We start from the raw sequence: 16,694 nt of genomic DNA, 5'->3' as shown, positions 1-16,694 counted from the left end.
GTTAACGAGAGTTACAGAACTGACAAAGCACCATGCTGCTGTACTTCTGGCTTTATCTCCTTTGATAGCTACTGCTGGAGCGGAAGCATCCTTACAATGAGACATAAAAATATGCAGGAACCATCAAGAAAAAAACCCTTTCTCTTGCTCCTCTGTAAATCCAATTTACATGTAAGTGAATTGACTATATTTCTTAAAATAATAATAACAAAAAAAAAAGGGAGAAACTCGGGAACTTGCAGTATCAAATTTTATTGAAATGGCAGCCTTTTGACCAAAGAAAGGCCTTTGGGAGATATTTGCATTTTTCTGTTCACAGAAGAATGGAGTCTCCCTAACACAGAGCGCATTTCTTCCCCTTCCCTTACTGAACTGTGCAGTATAGGTCACTCCACGCTCCCATCCCTCAATCGGATGATGCTGAAATTAAAGATCCCAGCTGGAGCATCTCTGGGTTCCTCGGGTGTGTTTGTGGTTTGCGCAGGTCTGGAAGAAGAAGTGTCAGGGTAATGGGACATCACTGGGGCAGCGCAGCTGCTGGGGATGGTGTGGTGAGGGTGCGTGGTGGCAGGGGACATTGCTGATGCCCAGGGATGGGGACAGCTCTATCCTTGCACCCCCTCTGGGTAGGATTTGCCCATCAGCTCCCTTCACACTGAGCAGAAATGCACTTGTAGGCCGTGGGTCCTCTCATCCTAAGGAAAGCAACTAAATGAGTTCAGAATCATTCTCCCCCAGAAGTGCTGCCTGACTCTCAGGAGAGCTGGGGGTGACCACCCCGTGCCCTGTTTGCTCAGGCGGAGAGCCAGGTCCTGCCCGCTGGGTTGTGTACTGGTGCAGCATGCCCTGATTTGGGGTGAAGCAGCCTTTCCCCTGCATATTGCCTAGCCAGATTGGGAAGAACAACAGAGCCAATGGGCTACAAAACATGGGCAAACCCAGATATTCACCTGCCCTTACTGTCAAAGCACCTTGTTGACCACTCCAAGGGCCCTTCACACCCAGGAGGCAATAAACCCACACGTCACTGTGGCCTCTCCCTGTGGCCTCCATCCCAGTATGCAAACAAAAGTCAGTCTGGGAAAGGTCACAGGTTTCTTGGGTTTCTCCACAGGATCTGTGCTTGGCTGCTCCCTCTGCCCAGCCTCCTCACACCTCTGAGATGTTGAAATAAAATAGTGTGTCTTCGTTTCTGATGGGGACCAATGATTTCTGGAAAACATGTGGAAATTCTTGGCAGCTTCCTGATTGCAAATAGTCATTGTGGGTTTGGGAGGGATTTGTTCTTCAGTCCTGGATGTTTTATTAACTAGAAGAGAATTTAGGTCAAAGCTTCAGACTTTGGACAAATCTGGGTTTGTGTCCACTGCCATGTATAAAGGTAGCAGGTCCTTTATTGCTGATGTGGGCATGAGCTCAAGATGCCTCCCCCACTATGTTCTCCTTCATGGCACATCCTCTTCTGTTCATCTCCTCAAGTGGATCTGCTCCACCCTGGGAAAGTCCTTGACTAATAGAGCACCTACTCATCAGGCCTAAACACCAGACCAGGAATTTGTCATGGGACCATGAGGTCCTTTGTTCATGCATTTGTTTAAAAAGTGATCCATCCCAAATCCCAGAAGGCTGAGACCACCACACTGTGCCCCCATTAATACGTCTGGCTTCTCAGATGTAATTCGTCACACCTAATTCAGACAGCTGAGAGTCTGGTGCCTGGCATCCTGGGCTCCTTTTAGAGCTGGCTGGTATCAACAGGTCTGTCTAGAGAGTGGTTAATGTGACATGTTGTATGTCATACCTTAAGGCTGTACTCTGGAGGGATCTATTTCGCCTCATTGATTAGAAGTTGAATTTATGGTGACCAACTCAGACACCCAACCTCCAGATTCTTTAAATAGAGTAAATTTATCCCTCTGCTCCTGTTCCTATACTATCTCCTTGGTATATACGTCATCCATCTGTAGTGTCCTGACTTGCTAACTGCTGAGCGTTTCCCACTACAGACTTTATTTTTATTTGTATTTTTAAAGCAGCCTCTACAGAAGCTACTTCAGCCTGATGCTGACCCTGGGGGCTGCTACAAACCAAGCTGCAGTTTAGCTGAAAGGGGACAGCAAGGTCTAGCTGCTGCTGTATGTGGCCCAAAGGTGCCTTACTTAGTGCACACCAAAACACTGTCTGGTGCAGCTTGTGAGCTCCTCTTACTGTGTGAACATCTGAAATGCAGCAGTAGGCATTTTCTCACAGCTCGTGGTCTTATTCTGGGGCTTCCTCCTCTGGGCAGCAATATCAGGACCATTACGCAGCACTAACACATCAGCCCTTTTATTCAAAAAGGGTGGTGACAGTCCAGCCATGATTTTCTGAGCTCATTACCCAAGAGGTATTACACAAACACGGGGAGCATCACTCACGCACAGGTAGACCATCAGGCATTTCCCACACTTCAGTCAGCTCTTCTCTGTCTGGCATGTTTTTTCCTGACTTCATACTTTTGCTTTTAACTTAAAGTTCATTGCTCTCAGTCTCAATTTGCGTTTCAGTGTAGTCATCTAAGAAATAGCACAAAACAAGGCTGGAAGTTAGGAGGAGGTGTTTGGTGACCAGGTGAACAAAGAATAACTCAGGCTTTCCACTGAGGAGGTGGTGCGAAAGAGCAAACCACCCTCGAGGACAGTGCATGGAAGGAATAAAATAACGTGGTTGCCTGAGATAGCCCAGACATCCTTTGAGGCCCTGTGATTCACATGACATTTGTTCCTTATTTTCAGCTTCTCAAACGTCCCTAATCCTGCTGTTATTATTTTTAGCTTGCTTTGCTGAAGAAACAAGGCTGATGTGATGAGGCCGCCTGTCTGCCTGTTGTCCCTTCTCCCAAAACTTTCTGGCCTCTTTCAGCCCAGTCTGGTGAATGATCCTACACATGCCATGGAGATGTTCCTGGGGATAATGGGAAATGTGAAACCTGAAGCAGCACATGCTCTCACCTGCCGGAGGATATCCCAAAGGATACGGGGTGGCCGGGGTATTGCCATGCAATGGTAATGGGACATTTCTGTGGAAAACCAACTCTGCAAACCCCAGCTCTGCAGCTCAGTGAGCATCATCTGCATTCATAATCCTAGGTAGCTCTCCCAGTGACGGATTCAGCTGTCGGCATTTTGCCAGTTAGCTGCCTCCTGATGTGAGCTGCTTCAGATGTGGGTTTGATGTGGCTACTGGAGCTGTGCGTGTCTGTATGTATACCGCACACCTACCCATGCATGAAAGGACAGCAAGGTCTTTGAGGACCAGCCCAGGAGCACAGAGTGATCAGTCCCAGCTTCGGATTTCACGATTTGATCCGTTGTCCACCTTCCCACACTGCCGAGGCAGCGCTGGAGCACGCAGGCAAACGCTGCAGCCTGGCCAGGAATAGAAACGCGTGCTTAGGTTTGTCTGCTGGGGCTGCCTAGCCTGTAACAGGAATGAGAAATTCTGCTTTGCAGGCATGAACCTGCTCCGTGTTATGGTCTCACAGCTCTGAACACTTCCAAGGCTGCCTTACCTGTAAGCTGAATGATCAGGACAAAGATACATTTCCTTTCCTGCAGGGCATTTCCTTCTCTCCCAGGTCTCTCCGCACCACATCACACACACCATTTTGCAGGTACAAAAGGATGTAATCCCACCCAGGTGCTCCCAAGACACCCCTCCAGTGACTGGCAGCTGCTGAAAGACCCCCTCTCTTCATTTTCAAGGTTTTCTCCACTTCTATCAGGATCCTGCTCTGCAAATATCATGCGCAGCGTTTTGTTGCCTAAATTTCAATTGCAGCCACACGATCTGTTCGTCCATGAGCAAAAGGCTTCCCCCGTGTCAGAATATGAATTGCAGCCATGAATTCACCCTTGGCTAAATCGCGTGTTTATTCCAGCTGTGAACTCTGCTCCTGCAGGGAGGGAATCATTACTGACATCAATTCCCTGTGAGGGGAGGGCCTCAGGAGGGAGCAGCACAAACACGACAGAAAAAAGCAAGCCTGACATGCTTGTTATGAATAAAATACCCAGCCCAGCTTTAATCACGGCTCAGAACAGCACAGGAGGCCTGGTTTATGAGGCATAGTACATACACTTTTTTGCTCCCCAAGAGGAGTTTTATTTTAGGTAATAAAAATGAGGAGAAAGCACTGGAAAGTCAGGGGAAAGTGGAAGGACCCTTTGCACAAGAGTCCCTTCGTGTCTGTGTGGCGTGGAGTAGAGAAGCTGTTTTTTTGCAGTTTCCCTGTGTCCCAGTCTGCCCACTGGCCTCCCGTGGTGGCACCCCAGGGACACGTCCCTCTGCCCCTTATCCTGCTCCAGCTGCTGCACTCAGACCCCCACACACATCCATGGACCATGAACAGGGTCCATCAACTGGGAGGATAATTAAAAATGGCTTTTAATGAAGAAACGGAACAGTTTGTGCTGATCAGGGCAGGGAATGGCCAGACAAACATAGTGACCAGCCCTGGTTTGTGTGCACATAGACCCTTTTATCCCCTTATCCCTCTATTTTCCCATGCTTGTTCCTCCCTAGGTGGCCTTGATCCCGCTATCCCCACCTTTGATTCTTCCCATAAACATCCTACAAAAAGTGTCATGCAGTCCCCAAATGCCCTTCCCCTGCACCCCACAGTGTGCCCCATGCCCTCCTCAGGCTTGGGGTGACACAGAGAGCTTCTCCCATGGGCTGCTGGTGACGGGTGTCCTTCCCCTAGCCCATGGGGATGAGGCTGCCTGGGGGGGCTGTTTTAAGGTTGGTGTCTCCCAGGGGTCTCTGGGTCTCCCCCAACTGCTGTGGTGCCTCTGGGCTCCCTCTGTGGGTGGAGATGGCCCTCTGATGGCTCCGATGGCCACCACTGGTGGCTCTGGTGATGGGCTTGGGGGGAGTGGGGCAGGGGGCGATTGGCCAGAAATCACTTTGGGTTACTGGGGTCTAGCAAGGAGCATATGTCACTTACAACACTTCCCAATGTCTCTTCCCCAAAACAACCATATCTGGGTGATGGTGAAGGTGTGGGACACCTTCAAACAGCTCATTCACCCCTGCCATTCCTCAACAATTGAGAGGGATACATCCCTTTCTGGTTTTGCTTCCACATTAGCATTGGTTTTATGGTAATCTCTTATCTTTTGTTGAATATAAAACAATAAAAGGCTTTGGAAATGACTTCAGTAACCAAGCTCTTCTTTTATTTTCAGATTTAATGTAGCAACTATTAATTGCTTTGAGTCCAAAAAAAAAGAAAAAGATTTTTCCAAAACTGTGTAATAGCATGAAGCACAAACACTTTTATGTTTTCAGTGTATTATTTGGTAGGTTTCTGGTGAGTAGGATTTTCCTCAGACTCACGACTGGGTTGTGGTGAGATAATACAGAGCTGGAGCAGAGCCTCGGGTCGGCGGCAGCCAAATAACGACATCTTTCAGAGCTCACTTGGCAGCACTGGCCGGCCCCAAGTCCTTTCTTATCAACAGAGAGAGCTGGAGCAAGACTTTGAGGAGTGTCTGAAGTCAAAACCTGGAGGTGAATTAAAAGCCACCTCTACTGACCTCTGTGCGGTGCCATCAGCTCGCCTGGATTCCAGGATAATATCAGGGGGCTCTTACTGGTCTTCATATCTGATACCTCCATGGTCCCAGAGGTAGGTGAGGGTGGGAGCAGGAGCAAGGGGGAAGGCAAGGAGGTTTTCCTCGGAGCATACCACACTGCTCTGGCCACCTGCTACCAGCTGTGCACCTCTATCAGTACTGCTGGAGCAGCGTCCCCCATCCCTGTTTGATCACAAATCCAGTAGCACTAGGGAACTTCCTCCTACAGATCTGGAAGGAACCAAAAATGCTTTTATCCCCTCCATCCCGCTTGCCTGGCCCCAGACCTGCTGGCTGGAAGGGCACCGTCTCTGCCATCTCACTTCACTGCCTTAGTATCTGCCCCTCGTGTTGGCAAGAGCAATGATGGGACCTGCTCAAAACCCCCCTGAATTTCTCATTCATCTCCAGTAGACCTCAGCCCAAGTGGGCAGGGATCCAGTGATCCATGGCCAGCTTTGCAGATGTGGGAGATCACTTCAATGGCCTAACGGTGCCACTAAGCTCCATGCATCCGTACTAGGGCTCACATTTATTAAAGGTGCTATTAAATGGCCTGATGGATATTGGGGGGCAGCCAGCACCTCTGGCAGTAAGAAAACTCTTAACCAGATGTCTAAATCTGAATGCTGGCAGCCCTGAAGACAGGTCCTCTTTCACCATGTCTTCCCTACTACATGGCTGCTGTAGGGCACCAGCAGGGCAATGCCACCCTGCAGTGACCACAGGGATGGTGCCACAGCACACATGGTGGTCTCTAATCCCTGTAAATATTTCTTCAAAGAGATCAGTTGTTCTTGCATTCCTGCTGGTACTGCTCCGTGTAAGGCTTCTTGCGGGTGCTCCAGAAATCAGCATCCCACCTGCATGCCAACTCCCTGCCTCCTCTTCTCAATAGCATGCCCTGTTGTAGTGGAAGACAACAGGGATCTGTTTTTTTTTTTTTCATCTCAAATTAGCTGTGCAAATTCATATGAACATTTAGTTCTTTAAACATCCAGTACTAATATTCCCTTTGTTTACACTCGGATCTATTCCTGGCCTTATTTCAGAAATTAATCACCGCACACATAGCACCCTTCTCCTCCAGCTTCATACACAGGGAAATCCTGTCCCATACCATCAGGGCTTCCTATATCTTCACTTTGCCTTTTTTACACGGCAAGTCTGTGCCTGTATTACTGAAATGAACTCTTCCAATTTCCAGCGATGGGAGCTGAAGCAGGTGAGCAGGTTCAGGGCTCTGCTTCCCACCCCTGCCCTTTCGCAACGCGCCTTCCCCGTGCATAAGCCCGAGTTACCAAAGCAACTCCGGGGGCTGACGGCTCCTGCTACTTGACACTGAGTGTTTGCTGCAGCCTCTCTTAACACCACAGCACACAGAGAAAACTCTCTCCTGCCTGGTGTAAAAAGAGAATTGTGTTGGATTAGCAGTGCTGTGAGAGATGGGGCTGCTCTCAAGCTCAGGGGACCATGCCAAAGGCATCGCACGGTGCCACACCGAGCAGGGGGCCAGGGATTTGCCCCGCCTGGCTCTTTTCTCTTGCAACATTCCCTTGACAAATTGCTTCTCAAGCAAGTGATCTGTAAAATGGGGATAATCTTGCCTCCCGTTGACGGTAGAGAGCAAGAGGTGAATGTTTTTAATGTTTGCAGGAACACCAGTCACGTGGTGGTACCTCCCAGCTGGGCACGGCAAGCCTGTGCATCTGAAAGACCCAGTAATGCTTTCCCCCACATTTTCATCCCTGGAAGTCCCTGGGAATACCCAGAGCTTTGCTCTTGGTCTCAGTGCTCAGCAGGACCCTCCTCTCTGATTCAGTACAGCCGCCTGTGACTCAGCTCTGAAAGACAGTATTTTTCCACTGATAATTTTGATAAGTATAACCTTAAACTGGGCTACATTACAGATGAGAACCCAAGAACACTTTTTAATCTCCTGTTATTTACTTGCAACAACATCACGGTGCTGCACAGTGTACATGATATTCCCTGATTATATAATTACAGCACTCTCCATATACTGTGCTTTCTTAATTCATTGTGTTCAACATTCACCTTTTAGCGAGACGGGCTTTAATTTTCACATGCACATTACTCAATCTGAGACTAAACATGGAAATTGGAAACATGACTCCTGGTACAGCAGCCAAATCATGCCGGCCATCTATCTGCTGGGTTTTCCCAACAGGATCTGTGGGTGACCAGGTCAGGAAGAAGCCTGCCACCCCCTCCCCACGACAGGATGGTCATGGATGGTCAGGATGCTGGTGCTGTGTGCACCCAGTGCTGAAGCTGCTTGTTGAAGCTCAGTGGTAGATCTGAGGCTGCTATTTACCAGGTTGCAGTGGATCTGCCTGGGGAAAATCCCTTGAAACAACAAGCAGCATCACCCCCAGAGCCTCCTCTGGTGGCACAAGTGGGGCCAGCTGTGTCTGGGCTGGCCAGGGAGGTGACCCAGAAAGTTTGCTGCAAATTTCAAGGAAATTACCTCTGCTGAGCATCACTGAATAAGCAACATCCCCACATGTTGCATATGATTAACTTACCCCAAACTTTCTCAAAGCTCTAAACTTGTATTTCATTCGGTATCTGTCGGGTTTCCAGCCCTGCCTTAGCTCTCTCCTGACAGTTACCAACACAAAGATTTGTCCCTGATCTATTTCTCTCTGTGCCACCAACCCCTGCAGGGAGGATGCCAGTAATTTTCCAGGCTTGCCCCCACACATTCGGCCCACAATGACTGCTGCTGTGTCACTGAGGGGGCCACTGAAATAATAAAGGTAAGCAAACAACGCCCAGGCTGATCAACAAACGCTGTTACGGGTGCCTTATGCTCGCAGAGCAGATCCTACAAAGCTTTGGGTTTTCTTTTGTTTTCTTCCCTTCTTCAATTTCTTATCTTCATACTTACCAACATGCAAATGCAACAGGGAAATTTAGGAAATCTGTTACTAAGGCAACTGATTAGGTGATGATGCAAGTTACCTTATTATTTGAAAGTCAGGGTGCCCTGCATTGCAATCAGCTTCCACCAAAGGGGAGAAGGAAAGTTTTTGGTAACAGTTACTCACTCAAAGGCAGCATGGCCCTAAAAAGGACTTGTCTTGAGAATAAACCATGTGCCAGAAGCCAGTGAAATCCTGGAAAGTGAGTGGAGGCAAAATCTCATCACTTTCATGCAGGCAGGGCTGGGGAGAGGGCAACTCAGTAGATGTCCTGCAGTCTGTAGGAAAAAGCACTCGTGTACTGAAAGTAATTAACTAGACATCCACTTGCAATTATAATTAATTATAAACAAGAGAAATCAGAGCAGCAAAGATGCAGGGTTTTTTACCTAAATGTTGTACCTAAATGCAAGGACACAGATGACATTGGACCAAGGACTGTGGTTCCACAAAGTGGTTCACTTGGTCTAACTTTGTTTTCAAGAGCCACCTCAGTACCCAGCAGCTGGAACGGGTGCCCTGTCCATCATGGCTCAAGAGCCAGGTGGAGGTGCCAAGGGAAGCCCACTGTGCTCCCCTGCTGCCACAGGGCACTTATGTAGGCTGGGGATAACATGCCCCCACATCCCCTTACCCAGCACAATGGCTGCCAGCAATAAGGAAAGGCATTTTCCTGGAGAAACCACCAGCTTTGTTCCCTGCTCCCAGTCCCTTCTGCCTCCCTCTTCTTTCTGAGTACACAGATGAAGGCCACCATCACCACCTGAGTGCTTCCTCCTCCACCCACCCACATGTCCTTCACCCCAGCCACAGAAATCCCTGGGACCATGACAAGCATGCAGCTTTGGCTTCTCTCCATGTACCTGTTTGGGTCCCCATAGTACCAGGAGCAGACTTTGCCTGAAGTCCCCCAAAGTACATATACTGAAGTTGTCATTGCTAGCACTGCTCCCAACCAAGGAGCAGGTTGTAAATAGCAAGGTGGAAGACTGAAACGCCTCTCTAGCCAAGCTGAGAATGAAAATTGCATTCATTTCTTAAGGCTTCTCAGCCTTGGTGGGTGACAGCCCAGGGGATGGGGATCCAGTCAGCCCCCAGCAAGAGTGATACCTCCTGCCTCTTTCTCCATGTCCATCCTCAGTACTTTAAGTTCCTTTGCAGCCTGCAACCCCAGTGTTTGAGCCCAGGTGTCTGCTGCCGATGTGTCACTGACCTTCCTCACCAGAGGAGTCACCTCAGGTGTGCTGGTGGCTCTGGGACCCTGCTCGATCCAATGCTGCCTGCAGCCAGGCCACCTCTGCCAGCTGTGAGTTTCCACTGTGAATTTCCACGAGCCTCCACACAGATCTGGCTCCTTCCTGCATGCTGGGAGAAATGCCCTGGACTTGTTATTTTTGGCCTGTTTTTAATGTTTTTCTTAATAGGTCCACATGCTGCTTGTCTGCTCACAGACAAGTTGTGGTTATTGTTTCTTGGGTCCCATAAATGGTGCTGAAAGAGTCAATAAAAGTCAGCAGATACGGATCTGGAGTGTGAGGTGTTGTCAGGAGCTGCCAGCCCTGGCTGCTGGGGCTTTGGTGTCCATATGGTGCTGTGCAAAACCAGACTTGCTTGCAGCTGTGTGCACGGTGTCAGGCTGGAAAACACGGACATTGTGTGCCCCACCAAAAATGTTGGAGGTAATGTCCAAAAATAACATGGAGAAATACCTTCTGAGGGACCTGGCTGGACCTGCTGATAGTGCCCTCATTGCCTTGTTACCTGGTGGCTCTCCAGACCCAGACAAATGTTCCAAGGATCCCACAGCAACCCACAAATCCTTATTCTCATTCCTCATTTCCCCAGAGCCATGCCGCAGGCAGGCCATCAGCACTGGGGATTTCTGCTGCTGTGGCCAATCTGGGCTGCACTGCCATGCGCAGGGCAGGTGAAAACATCTTGCTGTTCCTGCAGGATGGATGGTCCTGCAAGTGATACCACAATCCAGGATGAGCTGCTCTTTCTGGGGATCACAGCTGGCCTGTGAAGCCAAGAGACACCATTCCTCCTTCTCTGTTGGGAGGATGATACGCAAAACTCCCCAAAAAGGCACAGAGGTCTGGATACAGCTTGAGGTCTTAGGCAACACATCCTGGCTTAAAATTTAATTTGCTTCTGAGCCTTTTCGTTTCAGGGGAAGGCAGAGCCTCTGGTGCAATCCCCTGTGCCCAGGTCCTTAGGGGATGCAGTGACCTGGGTGCCGTGATGCTCGTGCCCCCAGCTCTGGGGCTGGGCTGGCACCAACCCTCTGCCACGGCCTGCTCTGGGGTGTGCATGTGGGCAGCCGTTTGCACTCTGCATTGATTTCCCAGTGGGCCGGGGGAGAAAAATGAAAAGTAAAATTAAATTGCAAAGCTGCATCTGCTCTGTGGGAAATGCTCAGGTAATATGAATAGCGAAGGAGGGAAGGAAACCCCCTACCACTTTCTAAATACAGCCAGCAAGTGACTACAATGCTGGTAAGGCTAAAATGATCATCACCCTCCTCTGGAGGAATTCATGCACTTACATTAGGCTCAGTTTTCTATTTCCTTTTCTTTTTTGGGGGGTTAAATGCATTGTCTTGGAACATGCTGTTACAAAAGGACTTAGGGACCAGATTTTAACACTCCTCGAGCCCCCTTTCCCTGCTCCTCTCGCACCATATCCCCGGCTGTCCCACAGCCTCATGCTCCCCCTTCTTGTAGACATCACCCAGAGGCTTCATGGCATGTTTTGGCAGAGCTGAGCAGGAGCCACGGTACTGGGTGGGTGTACGTCCAGTTGTAGGCAGGTTGCTGGGGTTTGCTTGGGATGTATTTCTGTGGTGGCTTTCCCCTAGGGCCATCCTCGGTGGATAATACGGATGTCCTGACGTGTGACAGGAGGGCAGCCAAGTCACGTCTTCCCTCTGTGCTCCCCCAAGTGGGAAACAGCCTAGGCACAAGAAGTGGTTCAGTGCAAGTCTCCCCAAAACAGGGAGGGCTGTAAGGGACTTCCTCGCCTCTCCTGGCCCAGCTCAGAACTGCTGCCCTCGTGTAACCTCCCTCAGCAAGCTGTTGCCTCTACTTTTAGCTGCAGAGAAGGGTTCCCTCCTAAAACCACTCTTTTTTTTTCTTTCCTAGAGGCAAACATGACTGGACCCTTGTGCATGTTTTCTGGGAAATGTTGGCTTTGGTTCAGCTCAAACAGGCTCTGCAGTTGCCTCGACAGAGCATCCCAAGGAGAGGGAGCTCTCTGTAGGGCCCAATTTGTCTTTCCCCCTTTATATACTTATTTTCCTGATTGTAATATACTTTGGCAGCCAAAAGGAATTGAAGGATGTTTTTAGGTTGAAAACTTTTAACTTTTTTTTTTTGTAACATTTATTTATTTATTGCAATAATTATACGTTAATTATGATGTCTGCTTCCAACTTTTGTTGCTCCTGTAACAGCTTCCTTGTACAGATGAGGTCATGTCAAAGCTCACCCTGAAGGGTACTGCAAAATGTGCTGTTTTAGGATTTTTGATGTGCATTTTTAAAGTGCTCAGGTGAACTGCGGGGCAAACAACAGAAATTCACTGTCATTTCAATATCTGCCAAGGAGAAAGTGCCGAGCCCTTTACAAGCCCTTCCACCCACCTCGGTCTCTTCTGTCATTTTATTTGTTCTTCTGGTTTTTAATCCAGGAGTTGGTATTTGCACTGGAGTGTTGTTTCAAAGCATTGTACGATATTGTGAGTGTTTTATGTGAGAGGAAGTTAAATAAATACAATTACTCAGATGTAGTCCATGAAGTTTGACCAAAAGCATGATCCTGCTTCTGCTTTTGGCAGTGCAAATCAGGTGGTAACATCCTCATCAGCTCCAAGATGCAGACCCATGGTAGCGCTGCATTAATTTGTTTCCTTGGATCAGGAGGCAAAAGCGAGAATTGCCTGGGGACTCTCAGAAGTAAAGCTTCACCTACACTGTGGTAATCTGGACTTCCAATTAGGACGAGAGTGATTTGCCTTGCAAAACCTGAACTCTGATTCTGCACAGCAAGCACAGCATTACTGACATGAAGAAGCACTGGGGCTGGGAAGCACATCCCCCCACCAGGTTCAGAGCCACCCACAGACTTGGTGTGTGTGCAGACCATCCCCTTCTCCACATCACTGAGAGATACCAAGGAGGATGCTTATGGAAAGTAAGTGGGAAAACACCCAAGCACAGCCAGGAAGTGATTTTGACATTTGGAGGTACATCGGTATAAGGAAGGAGCAAACCCCAGTCTGGACCCATCCCGGCCAAGTGGTGTCCCGATACCTGCACGCCGTGGCAGCATGCTCATCCATCACAGGCAGTGGTGCCAAATCCCATTTTCCAGGCCATCTATCTCACCAGTCACTGTAAAACATTATATAACTCAGCTCCACTTGATATTCAGCCTGCATCACACCTCCACGAGGCTTCAGCCAAAGGTCTGGGCAGATTTTGCAAAATCAGACCCAGCCTGTTAAAGGGTGCCTCCTGGTTTCACTGTTGGGGCTGACCGTGTGGTGCTACCCAGCCCTGCATCGCCGCCCCTTCCTCACATACACCCTGCAAGGACTGCCAATGAAGAGGAAGAGAAATCTCCTGAGGGTGAGCCACCTCCGTGTAGATACCCTACTGCAACACACCTGGAAGCCTTCGGTGCACCAGACTTCCACCCAAATCCCACAGCATCTCTTAGGACTTCTGCACAGCCCTTGAGGTCTCTTTTTTTTTTTTTTTTTTTTTTTTTTTTTACATCAACTTTCCCTAGAATATCAACTCACATTAATTCCTGGTTCTTCATGTGACCCACAGTCCTCAGCACAGCATCACCCAAAAAGACCATGCAGAGCTCTACAGCGCCCTATTATCTTTTCTCCACATTTTCTTATTTGGATATTTTGTGAGAGGTGGAGGACTGATTTAAGAGGGGATAGTCCAAGAGGTAAGAAATACCAGCCATACCAGGCCAAAGGTCCATCTAAGCAGGACTTCCAATGGTCTCTGTTGACACACAGGAAGAAGTGTAAAACAAGAGTGGGAGGAGAGCACCCCTGGCTCTCATGCAGCTTCCAAAAGGCAGAAGCAGCTTAGCTGGAGGCCACAGCTAGCCTATTGCATTTAATAACCACGCAAGAACAAAAAAAGTAAGAATAATCACAAGTCATCATTCCCCTGTGTGCAAATTGCACTCCTGCATTTTTCTAACATGCCACCATGTAGGTGCAAACACTAAAGCTGAAAAAAAATGCTGAAAGTAAACCCTTTGAAAAAAAAAAAAAAAGAGAGAAAAAATAAATATGTATTGTGCTGCTAATGTAATTCTCCCCTGGGGGAGCAGCTGGGCGAGGGGACAAGCCACACCTGGTGCATGTGAGCGGCTTTGCCAATGAGCTGGTAGACGGCACTCAGCTCTGATGGAGATGAGGGTCACAGCCCATCCTGCATGGAATTTAGATGTGGCTCCTGCTCACAGATCTTTCCTGTGTGCTCTCTGCTAACATTTAATATCTGTACGGCTCATGCTAACAAACACATGGAAGCCCTTGCCACTCACTATAGGCTAACTCTGCATTTAAATATTTGGGGAGAGCAAATATCACATTATGTGTTTTGGATAAGAAAAATTGTTCCTTGCCTTGAGTTGGTGAGACAAATGACTAGCTGGGATGAATCACAAATGTTACAGTCCAATACATAATTCCAGATTGTGTGGTGCTGTGGCACATGGCTATGTTCACTGATTTGATGGCTTATTTAACTAATCAGCACAGCAGGAGTGGTTCGTTTCGACTATTCCAATAAATGAGAGCTCTGTAATTTGCACATGCAGCTGTAATAGTTGTAATGTTTCATTCCTGCTGCGCTGCTTAGTTACATAAACCATCTAGTCAGAATCAATACTTATTTACTGTACCTAATCAACACAGCCTGAATTACAAACATCCCGAATTTGCATGTAGGCTGAGCCTCCGGGCTGTCCCTCAGGTACCAGCATCTGAGGGTTTCTTAATCTGTTCAAAAGGGCAGCAGAAAATCTTGTAAAAATCAGCTGAATAACAAACAGCCCTCGTGAAGGCTTTGTTAGCTCTTTTCATGTGAAACACGCCGATTTGACATTCAGAACCAGAGGCTGCTGGAAACCACAGAGGAAAGCTGTGAGAGCAGCCTCTCCTCCATGGCACAGACCTTGACTAGCAATTTCCAGGCAGCTTTCGATCACCGAAGGGGGGTCCGGAGCTCATAACGAAGCCCCGTGGCATCCAGAAGCCCCTGGGGTGGATGTGGGCTGGTGCCACATCGGGCTGGGATATCGCAGTGGGTGAGCAGAGCTCCCAGGGGAAGCCTGATTTAGAAACAATCGATCATGTTCATTTCCTACCTGGTACCTCATATACAGTGTCACGGTGTCCCTAAGGCTCAGAGGGTTGGCCATGGGTAATGCTGCTCCTCTTCATAAGCCTGAGCTCTTGCAGAGCGACAGCATGGCTGTCACTTTTTATACCTTTCTGGCAGGATCTGCCTGCCTTGCCATCAAAATGCACTCCTCTAAAGATTAGAATATCACCATACCCTGTGTCCATTTGAAAAGAAACATGACAGTTTCATTTCCCAAGATAATTTCACCCTCACATAAAATGTAACAGAGGGGAGAGGGGAGAAACTGGAGAGGAAAAGGACTTCATCCTCAGAAAGATGGGGCTTTGAACTCCCAGGTTCAAAACTTCTCAAACAGCTTTGACTAATCATTTCTGGTTTTATTTCAATTCTAAACCTTTTTTTTTTTTTTTTTTTTTTCCCTGGAGGAATGTGCAGCCAGTTTGTCACAAACATGTTTAATCAGAGCAGATGGAAGGCAAAAGCTGGTGGTTGCTGTGAGCTCATGTTCCTTCACATGGTACATCTAGGGTCATCTTCCAGAACTGGCTCCAGGCTTCATGGTCTGCACAAAATTGAATTTTGCTGCCCAAAGGAGGCAGATGAAGTGAGTTTTCCTGGGGATGCAGGTGTCATATCCTTGCTGCCATGGCTTGGGAGAAGACTTTGTCTCTGTTGGAGAGCTCCTGGTGCCCCAGCATAGCCCCTGCCTCCTTTGGGAGCAGCAGTCTGAGGAGCTCTGCTCTTTAGGATGCCCAGAGCTCAATGCCTCAGTGTTTAAGCTGGACACTAAGCACAGACACCCAGTCCCATTTTCAATGCCCAAAGTGCCTTAGATATTTTCTTGGGATGGCAGATGGGGCAGCAACTAGAGGTAGGTCTGGTTTATTGGGGCATCTCAAACATATTGAGCCCCAGCTTGTAAAACAAGAATAAAAAGAAGGCCTTTCCTGGCATGGAAATTATTAGATGTTGCTTCCCTGTATTTGTAGTAAAGCATTTGAGATATATGGAAGGGGCACATGGACACAAAAAGATTGCATGAAAGTAATTAGTGTTCCTATTCTCCCTGGAGCAAAGCACCCACTCTCTGCTCCTGTGCTGCACAGTGTTGTGGAGCAAAACACCCCAGCACCAAATACCTTGGGAACCGCAGCCCTGTGGGCATCAGCTGGCTTTATGAAGCTGTTCTTTTTTTTCCAGCAGAGGTAGAGGACATTACGACTGCCATACCAGGCTGCACCTCCAGGCTTAGCAGGGTAACACAACAGAGACCTCAAATGTCTTTACCTGGCAAGCCCAGCGTGAAGGCTGTGAATGGGGCTGTCCCAATAGGCCTGAAATGTGCACTCACAAGGCAAGTGCAAGACCTCAGTGAGCAAATGTGAGTATTGTTTAGGAACAATTTTAAGATCAGTATGCAGAATAAGACATCCTAGGATTCATTTTTTTGCTGTTATTGTTTTTTTTAATAAATGCACAGCGTTGGATGTATCCTCCAAAACCCAAGAGAGACCCCTCCAAAGCTGGCAGCATTGTTACCAATAATTACACCGTGCCACTTGGCTGCAGCATGGTTTTCAAAGGATCCCAAAACCTGAAATGCCTCCTTGCTGGTCTTCATGTGATGTTAAAGAAAAAAAAGAATAATTGCAGCAATTCTCAGATCTTGGCTTGCTCTAGTACCCACGGTGTTTAAACCCTGCGATCAAAAGAAACAGATTTGAC

Source organism: Cygnus atratus, chromosome 1, assembly GCF_013377495.2.
Source record: "Cygnus atratus isolate AKBS03 ecotype Queensland, Australia chromosome 1, CAtr_DNAZoo_HiC_assembly, whole genome shotgun sequence".
In the NCBI taxonomy this organism is placed as follows: Eukaryota; Metazoa; Chordata; class Aves; order Anseriformes; family Anatidae; genus Cygnus; species Cygnus atratus.
This window is presented reverse-complemented; position numbering follows the sequence as displayed.